Here is a 12,222-nt window from a genome sequence, read left to right as displayed (position 1 = left end):
CCTATCATCCGAAGATACTTACACTTAGAAGATTCAAGATAGTAAAATCTACAAGTTAATATCGCCTCTATACCATTACATAATCTTTGTTATATGTATTTTATGGTCGCTTCTGCGTATAACATACTCATCGGTAACATTCAGGGCAACATTTTGCTGACTTCGCATTGACTTCGAAATTGGATCTGTGGATTCCACCTTACTTAGACTCTAACCTCGAGCAAGTCCATTTGTACTTAACGTAATTTTAATGTTTGATTTTAATTTGTAATTTTTTTTAAATAAAGTAATTTTGAAAATTGTTTTTTTTGGGACTCTCGGACGCGTTAAATATAATTCTCTTTTATTGGACAATGTTTTTGATAGTTTTAATATAAGTACGTACCACATACCTAATGGTAAAATTTATAAAGGGCTTATCGAAAGGGCGGTCACCACGCTCTACGGCAAAAACCTAAGGAAATTTGAAAAAGAATTAAATACCGCCAAAGTAAAATTGTTGCAAATAGATCGCCTGCTCGAATCGACCATTTCATCTGTGACAAATTTAATAAAAACTATAGTGGGCTTGGAAGCAATTTGGAAAGCTTATTCGCAAAGATACGGTTTCGATGCACTATTTACACTTACGAGTAGAGTAGATTGACCCTTTTCAAAAAACCTAAATCTTAATTTTTTATTCTGCCCTCGTCAAAATCGAGATAATATTTGGGAAGATTAAGGAATCCGTTTCGAGAAGCGGAAGTGTTGTGATTTGATGGGCTATCGTTGACACCACATCTGAGTTACAATGCTCAGAAAGACATGTTTGAAAGCTTTGCATCGAAAAGTTAGCTGATCATGCTCTGGTCTTCGTGATCAAAGGTTTAAAAGAGCAATTCAAACAACCTATTGCATATTATTATACTTATTGTTTAAATAAGCACGAGTTGAAGCGGTTAATTAAAACCGTTGTGAAGCATGCACAGGATACCGGTGCAATAATTGTCAACACCATATGTGACCAGAGCACAAAATGTCGGCGCTATCACGGAATTAGTCATTTATTTATTTATATTTAGTAGTAAATGAGACTATAATAAAATATTTGCGGCTTAATAAAGAATGGCGACATGACATGATTTGTGTGAATGGGCAAAATTTGATCCCTCTTTTTGATACACCCCATTTAATAAAAGGAATCAGGAATAACCTTTTGAATAAAGACTTGTTATACTTAAGTAAAGGGGGAACAAAAAATTGTCAAATAGGAATATTTCCAAAAAGTGTATGCTGCAGATAAGTTGAATGGTTAATTGAGACTTCACAAGATGGACTTGCACAAGATTACCGAAGAATACATAAACCTTGAGAAAATAAACAAAACGAGGGTTTAACCCTCGCAGCAACACAAATATTTAGTCATAGCAGACAGCATAGTCATACAAATGCAACGGAACATTCAGTAGGGGTGATCTGCGGTCTGCCTGCTGAAGGTAAACATTTAATAGAGATTACTCTTGTTATATACCACCAAGCCTATCATCCGAAGATACTTACACTTAGAAGATTCAAGATAGTAAAATCTACAAGTTAATATCGCCTCTATACCGTTACATAATCTTTGTTATATTTTATGGTCGCTTCTGCGTATAACATACTCATCGGTAACATTCAGGGAAACATTTTGCTGACTTCGCATTGACTTCGAAATTGGATCTGTGGATTCCACCTTACTTGGACTCTAACCTCGAGCAAGTCCATTTGTTCTTAACGTAATTTTAATGTTTGATTTTAATTTGTATTTTTTTTTAAATAAAGTAATTTTGAAAATTGTTTTTTTTGGGACTCTCGGACGCGTTAAATATAATTCTCTTTTATTGGACAATGTTTTTGATAGTTTCAATATAAGTACGTACCACATACCTAATGGTAAAATTTATAAACGGCTTATCGAAAGGGCGTCACCACGCTCTATGGCAAAAACCTTAGGAAATTTTAAAAAGAATTAAATACCGCCAAAGTTAAAATTGTTGCGAATAAATCGTCTGATCGTATCGACCATTTCATCTGTGACAAATTTAATAAAAACTATAGTGGGATTGGAAGCAATTTGGAAAGCTTATTCGCAAAGATACGGTTTCGATGCACTATTTACACTTACGAGTAGAGTAGATTGACCCTTTTCAAAAAACCTAAATCTTAATTTTTTATTCTGCCCTCGTCAAAATCGAGATAATATTTGGGAAGATTAAGGAATCCGTTTCGAGAAGCGGAAGTGTTGTGATTTGATGGGCTATCGTTGACACCACATCTGAGTTACAATGCTCAGAAAGACATGTTTGAAAGCTTTGCATCGAAAAGTTAGCTGATCATGCTCTGGTCTTCGTGATCAAAGGTTTAAAAGAGCAATTCAAACAACCTATTGCATATTATTATACTTATTGTTTAAATAAGCACAAGTTGAAGCGGTTAATTAAAACCGTTGTGAAGCATGCACAGGATACCGGTGCAATAATTATCAACACCGTATGTGACCAGAGCACAAAATGTTGACCAGTGCCATCACGGAATCAGTCATTTATTTATTTATATTTAGTAGTAAATGAGACTATAATAAAATATTTGCGGCTTAATAAAGAATGGCGACATGACATGATTTGTGTGAATGGGCAAAATTTGATCCCTCTTTTTGATACACCCCATTTAATAAAAGGAATAAGGAATAACCTTTTAAATAAAGACCAATACAGATTTAATGGGGAATAAAAAATTGTCAAATGGAAATATTTCCAGAAAGTGTATGCTGCAGATAAGTCGTATGGTTAATTGAGACTTCACAAGATTACCGAAGAATACATAAACCCTGAATTAATATAAGTACGTACCACATACCTAATGGTAAAATTTATAAACGGCTTATCGAAAGGGCGTCACCACGCTCTATTGCAAAAATCTTAGGAAATTTTAAAAAGAATTAAATACCGCCAAAGTAAAATTGTTGCGAATAAATCGCCAGATCGAATCGACCATTTCATTTGTGACAAATTTAATAAAAACTATAGTGGGCTTGGAAGCAATTTGAAAAGCTTATTCGCAACGATATCGTTGCGGCTTCGATACACTATTAACACTAGAGTATACGCGTGGCCTACTTTAGTAGACCAGGGGTACTCCTTTTGTTGTAACTTTATTATTTTGCACGCTAGCAAGCTAGCAAGCTACTAAAGTAGTCCGTGCGTGTATTGGTGTACCAAAAACAGCATAGTAAATTTTCTTGTATTATCGATTTATAACGCCAAAGAAATACAAAATGTTTGTACGCCAAGAAAATTTATAATTTAAATTTAAAACTGTAATTGTCTTATTGAGTGGGCACTCCTCTTTTGGAAAACAATTGTAAAACTTCCTATTATTAATATTATATTATCAATATTGCAACTAGTTAATAGTATTTTTAAAAAGCCTGGTTGGCTGGCCACAACAAATTCAAAGATCAAGAACAAAATATTGACATCGAAAACGTAACGTTAACACGCACACATATGATGGGTTTAGTTGTGGAGAATTACCATGTTGGGGCGGAAGAATGCAAGTTAATGCACGAAATGAGGAGAGTACGTGTCTACGGGCACGAAATATCAAATTACAGAAATAATTAAAACACGTTCAACATGGATAACACTTGCTGGCGGAATCGATCATGACGGAGCATGTACAGGAGGTGAGTTTCACAATCAGTACGGCAACTACAAAAACGTTGTAGCACAAGATGTTCATTTTGCTTTCTTCATTTTGCTTTCTAGAAAGTCAAGGTCCCAAAAAATGGAACTGAAAATGTAAATTGGAAAAAAGGATCCTGCACTTGCCCGCAGTTTTATAAAAAATACATTTGTAAACACCTTCTTGGGCTCGCTATCAGATTGAAACTCGCGACTCCGCCTTTGGAAGCGAAAGCATTACCTATAGGACAAAAAAGAAAACGGGGTCGTCCTACTAAATCCAGACCTGCTCTTATAATTCAATGAATTCTTATAACGCGAAATATTATTAAGATTAGGTACTACTTACCTACCTCTTTATTTTAGGTCATAAGAAGAAATGATGACATTTTCTACTACTGATTAAAGAATATTTTAGATATAATAAACTGAATTTTATTTTATTCTTTGCTCCCTGTACCTGTAGTAACTAGAATTCATGATTATAGTAAGTACATTTTTGTATTTTTAATAACTTTCTGGACAAGCGCCAACAATAGAAATTTAAGTATAACATTGTAGTAAAAATAGCACAGAGTTTATGAAAAATTAAATGTAATTGATGAATTTCTAGTTGGCAAGTAAAGGTAATAATTACAAAGCATTGTTATCAGTAGAACATAATTTTATATGGTAAAAAAGTATTACAGCAATTAACAGTCATAAGATTTTTTCTAAGATTTAATTATATCATTCGGTCGTTTCGTCATTTTTAGTCGGACAGAAGTAGTCGGAGATTTAGTATTTCGGGCAGTAAATATTATATTTTAAGTAAGGACATTTTTAAATTTATTATCGGAGCTTTTATTACTACCCGTCAGAAATCAGTATGCAACTTACAAATGCTCCAAACGGAACACTCCAATTATCTAATAAGCGAAATCAAAAATGGTAGAGGCTACTTCGTCAGGAAGGAGATTCCTGTGCAATATCTAGATTTGTAAGTGCAAAAATTGTTCATGTTTCTCGAGCAATTGAAAGTGACATCAAGTATATATACAGGACTCTTTCCACTGAAATATGTGAGCTAGAGCGAGCCCACCTTAGAGAGAAAGAACGTGATGCTTCATTAGTGTACTCTTCGAAAGGCATTGAAAAATGTTTTGTGCAAATACAAAATTTAGTCTTAGAAATAATAAAAAAAGATATACCGAAGAAAAATTTAAAGCGTAAAATATAAAATGTTCACAGACATATTTGTTGATTATTCTTTCACATGTGAAAAACATAAGAAATCATTAAAAAGCTATTTTGAAAATACAGTTGCTAATGTTCTTTGTATGTATAATACCAAAAGATCATATTGTATTGTTCTTGTTTATGAGATTAATAAAGTTCTTTAAACCGATATATAGTATAATATATAGTTGGTGCCGTTCAATTAACCCGATTTTATCTGGAAAAACCACATACCATGGTGATGATGAGACAAAAACAGCAGCTCAATGTTTCAGAAATAAACACAGACCTTTAAAGTAAATAAAATTTAAAACAAAAATTTGTTTCTTTTCATTTAAAAACCAATTTTCATTATTTTTTATAACCAAGAGGAGTTATATTGGCTTGTGTATAAAGATTTAAAAACAACTGAAGCCAATTCATCAGTTCTAAACTTATGTCACTATAGACTGGAACTAGCTGAGGTATTGGCCAAAGGAAATAACTCATTCGAACTCAAGAACAAAAGAGGATGGCCAAGTACCAGCAACAGTGTTGAAATGGAAATACAAGCAAAGAAAAGGAGAGGACCAACTCAACATATTCCTCCTTTTTTTTTTTTTTTTTTTTTTTTTGATGTCACAAATCTGCAATCAGTCAAACAACTATAAGCAGATCGGTTGAGTTTATTTGGACGATTGTAAGGCCAGTGCCTTAGTTCGTCTTAATTAGGAAGCACATCAGCTCTCTTCAATCTGTGTATACTTTTAGGCTGTAAAAGTATGTGTGATAATGGGTTTGGGTGTGATGTCAAACGATCTCTGTATTTAGCTGTATAGCGTTTTGCTTCATCAGTGACTGTGGGCATTTCCAGATATTCGTGGATTTCTGAATTGCGGGCGTACCATGGAGCAGCTGATATCGTTCTTAGAATATTGTTCTGTGTTCTTTGAAGGCAGTTTATATTGGATTTGCTGGCCGATGACCACAACTGAATACCGTAAGTCCAAATCGGTTTAATCACCGAGCAGTAAACTCTCAGTTTATTGCTCAGGGATAGGGTCGATTGCCTCCCAACAAGAAATTTCAAGCCAGACCCAGTTGAAAACTTCTTTGATATCCAGAAGCTTTGGGGTGAGAAACAATACTCCAAATAATTTTGCATTTGAATGGGCATTTAAGGCATTACTAATCAATAATTTCAACTCACCCCACTCAAATAAAGTAAATTGCGAATACAGCAATAAATGTCTGCAGACTTTTTTTTTTAATGAAAGCTATGATGTTGCTAATATTGAAGATATATCCTTATATTTATTCCTTTAATATTACCTTCATTATTACCTTTAATAATGACCTGTTCAGCTGCGATATAAATAAGGAAGCTGATGCAGGTCAAAGTAATTTTATGTACGTGGCTGGGCCTTAACTAAATTTTAAAAAAAATATTGTGAAATCTTGTAATATGTGTAGACAGAACCTCCAATACAGGGAAAATAAAATAATTGAAGGTATTCAAAAAAGATTTGTTCGCCAGCTTGCTTACCAATGTCTCCGGGTTTTATAATGAACGAAGAGCAACGCCAGATATTGCAAACAGTATCACAAGTTCCAATCAGCACTTATATCATACTCTGTAGCATAGGAACGATCGAGGGAGAATGCGCTTTTAGTTCAAACTTTCCGCAAGATGGCCTAGACAATGGCCAAGATGTAGCGCTGTATTTAACACCGTTCAACATACGAGAAGCACTCGTCCACTTGTCCGACCCAGCCACTCAACAACAACATCGAGAGGTATTCTACACTCTGAATCCCATTCCTGCGGCACGTTGGATTGTGGAAGAAGGTGTCGGCCCACTGCTTCAAAATGCAGACGCAATCTGGCCTGATAACTACACCATCGGGAATTTGCAAGACGACGTCCACGCTTATAGCACAACTAGAAAGAAGACAAGACAAGCAGACGGTATTGCACGTGAAGTTAAGCACATTGAAGACCAGTACCTTTACGTTGGGGACGTCCAAGTCGGAACTTCTACAGTAGTGGAATGTTGGTCAGTTGATGGAACCGTAACGCCAATCGAGATAACAAATCAAAATTGAACAACTTTAATTTCACTGTGAGTGAAATAGGTTCTGATTACACAGAATGTTATCTGTAGCACGAAGGAGAGGCCAATAGAGGGGCAGATGAAATTTGTTCTTGTGTCTTGGCCTTTACAAATAAAGTAATGGAAACTTATCATGGGTCAGGCGTTGAATTTGTATTTTATTCGGATAACTGTTGCGGCCAAAATATATTTCTCTTCTCCATGTACTTCTCTTCTGAATGCATTGATGAGACATCCAAAAATAAAATCCGTGAACCACAAATATTTATATATACACTACATTACTGGGCACACGCAAAACGAAGGCGATGCCGCCCATTCATCTATAGAAAAATCTATTAAAAACAACCACAGATCTGGACCCATCTATGTTCCAAGTCAATACGCGCTAATCATAAGAAATGCGAAAAAGAAGGGCAACCCTTATAGAGTTGACAAAACAAAGAATTTTATTCAATAAAGAACCTGTCAGATACTATTGGTTTCACCTCCAAACATTTTAAAACATCCGATACAAAGGTTATAAAAGTAGTTCAAGGCAAATTCAAAAAAGTTTTTTACAAATATGTATTCATATAAGGATACAGATTTCCAAGAATCGGAAATTAAGCTATATAAGATCGGTCTGATAGCACGAATGTTTTCACTGCGCTCACGATGTTTAGTTATTGTTTTTGTTAATTGTTTTGTTAAGTTGTGTTTGTTATTATTGTTGCTTTTAATTGTTGTTATATTGTTTCATATAAACGATATGGATCCTCAACAAAGCACGTCAAGCCAAAGCTTATCTGCAAGAAAGAAAAGACCACGTGTTGCTTTAACCGTTACCGAGAAGTTATGGTGCAGAACGTCTACAAACACGTATTTAAAGAGAAAGCTGCTTCACTATTACCAATTGAAACTTCTGGAAAAAATGAATGTGTTTCGAAAACAGCTGACATTTTGGGAATTGGTATGACTTCAGTGTACAGTGTACTAAAAGAACACAAAGAAAATGATCCATTCAAGTCTCCCGAGAAACGTGGACCGAAATACAATTTTAAACATAAATTGGATTTTACTTTTGCCGCTTTAAGGCTAAAAGTGCATAATTTTTTTATGCAAATGAGCCACCCACCATTACACCTTAAACTTTATTCCTTCTACTGCACTATATTCTGTATCCGCGATAATGTTCATTGTAAAAATAAGATTGCGTAGACTTCCGTTTAAAGAATAAAAAAGACTTCCATACTTAAAACCCTTTTTTTTTTACTTTACAGATTCTTAAGGTCGTCAATGAAGATACAGACTTACACGATTTTTCTTGGAGTACACTTAGACATGTTATCAAATATGCATATCACAAAATCAAGACGAAGTATTTTAATTGATAGAGAGGATATTGTTTTATGGTGCCAGCGATACCTTCCTTCGTAACATTAAAGAGTATCGAAACAGCCATCAGGTAAGGGCAGAAGGTTAATCATTGGCCATATAGGCGGGGAAGATGGTTTTGTAGAATGTAGACGACATTCTACTGATATTTGAAGCAAACAAAAGAAGACTATCACCAACAAATCAATGCCGATTATTTTGAAGATTGCTTTAAGGGGGCATTACCAAAATTAAAACCAGATTCAGCAGTTGTGATGGATAACTAGAAACGCTGCCTACAATGTCTTGGACTAAACCCAATATACAAGAGTGGCTAACCAGTAAAAATATACCATATGAAGCTACAATGGTTGAAGCTAGTCTTATAGACAGCCGGCAGCACAAAGAACTGCGAAAACTATATTGTAGATGAGATGGCAGCGCAGTATGGTATATAAAACCTTTAAATTGATAGAGGTGAAAAAAATTCAAAGTATCACGGCTGAAAAATGCGAATAGCTACGTGTCTCAAATTATAAAAAATAAGAAGACAAAATGTATGGACTCGACATTATGATGGATAATGTTTCTTTATTTTGTTTTAGATCTCAGTGGAACCATCGCAGGCTCTTTGTAGAATTGAACACTCTTGAGCAGTGTCTGCACTTTGCTGAGTAGCGGGGTATGATTCTACGGGAGAAACTCTGTAGACGCCATCGACAGCCTATGGACTCTTAATACATTTGGGGGACAATTTTGTTCCTTCCATTGCCAGAAGAGCACTTGTAGACATAAGTCAGTGAATCGTTCCAAGGGAACGTGGTTTGAGAATGTACATCTCCCCATAAATATAGTATTCCAGATTATGTACTTATTTCGTGTTGGAGCGGACTATAACGCTGTGCAGCGTGAAACTGCAAGACGAGAAAGAGATACAGTGCTGTCATCGACAACACAACCTCTAGACGCCTAATAACAGACGAACTGTTTCTGTCAACGCATATTGTGTCTATAATAGGACTTCTGCCATACGAAACGCAACTATCAGTTACGGCCAGGTCAGTGATCTGTTAACATGTCCGAAAAACCTTTAAAAAAAGAAACAATGGCTTCTTGTAGTATTTAATGGTGTGGTAAAATGAGTAAAACCTCAAGTTTGCAGAAGGACGTGATTACTTTTCGTATTTTAGTTGTTTGTTTGAGTATAATTTAAATATTATTACGAACAATATTTAATCCGAGTTCTTTTTACGCTGGTACTGGTCAATATGGATACATTCACTATGGTCAATATGGTCAATATGGATACATACATAAGAGCTTACCAAGAAAAATTTTCCCGTGAGAGAGATACAAAAGAGACGAACAGAATCGAAGTGAAAGCTCTTATCGGATTACTGCTGATGGCTGGTCTAAAAAAGATGAATCACGTAAATATTCAAGAAATGGGTAAATGATGGGACCGCCCCTGACGTTTTCAGGGCAACTATGTCTATAAAGAGGTTTTATTTTTTGCTTAGGCATCTGCGATTTGATGATATGAACACCAGAACAGAGCGTGCTACTCATGACAACATGGCAGCCATGCGAAATATTTTTGAAAAATTTGTTTCATACTGTCAAGAACATTATCAAATCGGAGAATATGGTACTATAGACGAGATGCTGGAATCCTTCAGAGGTAGATGTAAGTTCCGGGTATATATGGCTAATAAACCTGCCAAATATGGCATAAAAATTTATGCACTTGTTGATGCGAAATCATTTTACACTAGCAATTTAGAGATATATGCTGGGAAACAACCTCCAGGGCAGTTCAATTTGGATAATTCAGCAAATGCTTTGGTAAAAAGATTATCCCAAAATATCCTCAACACTGGCCGCAACATCACTATGGACAACTTTTTTACTTCAATACCTCTTGCTGATCAGTTGCTAAATGATCATAGAACGACTATTGTTGGAACGTTACGTAAAAATAAAAAATAAATTCCACCAAACTTTTTGAACAGGGCGGTCGGGCGAAACCATCTTCAATGTTTGGATTTGGTGACAGGAAAGTTTTACTATCTTATGTTCCAAATAAAAAGCAAAAGAAAGTAGTACATATTACTATTATCAACTTTGCATGAATATGATAAAATCGATGAAAGCACCGGGCCTGCTGCAAAACCTGAAATGATAACATTTTATAATAGTACTAAAGGTGGTGTTGACGTGGTTGACCAAATGAAGGAAGAATATTCTGTTGGGAGGATGACTCGCAGATGACCAATGAGATTGTTTTTTTCAATGTTGAATATTGCCGGTATAAACAGTCAAATTATTTACAAAGCCAATACTCTACATTTGATGCTACGTCGAAAATATTTGAAACAAATTGCCATGGTACTTGTGAAGCAATATATGACCACAAGGGCTTCTATAGGCACTTTAAATATTCCTTTGAGGACCCAAATTGCTCGCTTTGTCCCAGTAGAACAAGGATCTTCTTCAAAAAAGGAGGGCAAATGCAGCATATGTCCCTCAAAGAAAAACAGGGGCACGAAAAAAGGGTGTTCCAGATGCGAAAAGTTACTGTGCAATGGACATTGTACATATGTTTGTGAAGACTGTTTTGATAAAGCGTATCCTGTAGATTTAGAAAATATATAATTTTGTTATTTTTTCCATTTTTTTTAAGTATTAAAAAGTATTATGTAGCATAAGAGAAAAAAAGTCAATTAAAATATTAAGTTTTCTAAAGTCTTTTGTAAATCAAAGTTTATAGAACAAAGTTGAATAAATATGTTGACTTATTATTACTTACGGTTTATTTATTTAAATCCTAAAAGAAAAAATATTAAATTGCTGTATTACTAGTCAAAATAGTCAAAGAAAATGAGGCGGCAAAATGCTCCCCACGCGCCTACTGACGTTACGCAAAAAGACGCGCCCACTCTAGGGTTAAGAAAGTTAACCACTCAGACCCAGACAACCCATTTGTTGCCCCTGATGGGACTCATACTCAAAGAATTGAGTCCCAGTAGCGTGTAGTAAAAAGATTTTTTAAAAAAGACAACTATAACCACCCAGCGAACCTTGGAGATATTATTATAGAATATATGGAGACGCTGTGTGGAAAAAAATAAAATGGATCCCTTCATTGCCCTAGTCAATTGTAAAAAACATGTATACAAGATTAGAATAAATAATTATTAAAAAAAAACGTTTTTATTATTTTATGTATATTGCACACAAATTGTTAGACACAACCAAATCTGTCCACCCCAATTTCACATGGTACTTGTCTGTCATACACTAGAGTGTATTAAAAAAGTCGGAGGCGTGTGCTAAGGAGCAGGCAGAGTCGAGCGAGCCAGAGTGGCTGAGGCAATATATTACGACTTACGAGTGATACTCACACAACCAGTTTTAAAAACACTATTCATTTCGATCTGAAAAAAAAAACCTTTAATATATCACTAACGATTCAAGAACAGTTTTATTAATGGATGAAATCATTGAAGCAGATTTATAGGCAAAAATACAACTTACAATGAAGTAAAAGTGAAATATTCAAAATTAAACATGTTTCGGGTCAATTTTACCACCTCATTTGCTAGGTTTCACTTGATTTGAATGAACAAAAACGATTTAACAAAGCTTTTTCACTCTATGCAAGATTTCACAGTAATTTTGGTTATAAAATAAATTATAATTGATGATATAAATCTTTTCTAGTACCTTGTTCAACAGTTTGCAAATTGCAGTATGCACTATGCACATTAGCGCTTTTAAAATTTGTGTCAACTGTCAACTGTCAACTCACAACTGTCAAAACAAAAACGTCAGTACCACAGACTAGACAATCA

General features: G+C 34.9%; 1 protein-coding gene across 1 annotated transcript in view; it reads right to left on the bottom strand.

Moving 5' to 3' along the window:
- Positions 1–11,791, bottom strand: part of LOC123704594 — a 28,283-nt gene extending 16,492 nt beyond the window's left edge. Inside the window, exon 1 of the mRNA XM_045652985.1 lies at positions 11,773–11,791. The gene's annotated coding sequence lies outside the window, so the exon portion shown is untranslated. The remainder of the gene's footprint in view (positions 1–11,772) is intronic.
- Between the last annotated feature and the right edge of the window lie 431 nt (positions 11,792–12,222).

The sequence above is a fragment of the Colias croceus genome, chromosome 30 (genome assembly GCF_905220415.1).
Source record: "Colias croceus chromosome 30, ilColCroc2.1".
In the NCBI taxonomy this organism is placed as follows: domain Eukaryota; kingdom Metazoa; phylum Arthropoda; class Insecta; order Lepidoptera; family Pieridae; genus Colias; species Colias croceus.
Note: the sequence above shows the minus strand (reverse complement) of the source record. Positions and strands in the feature narration are given on the sequence as shown.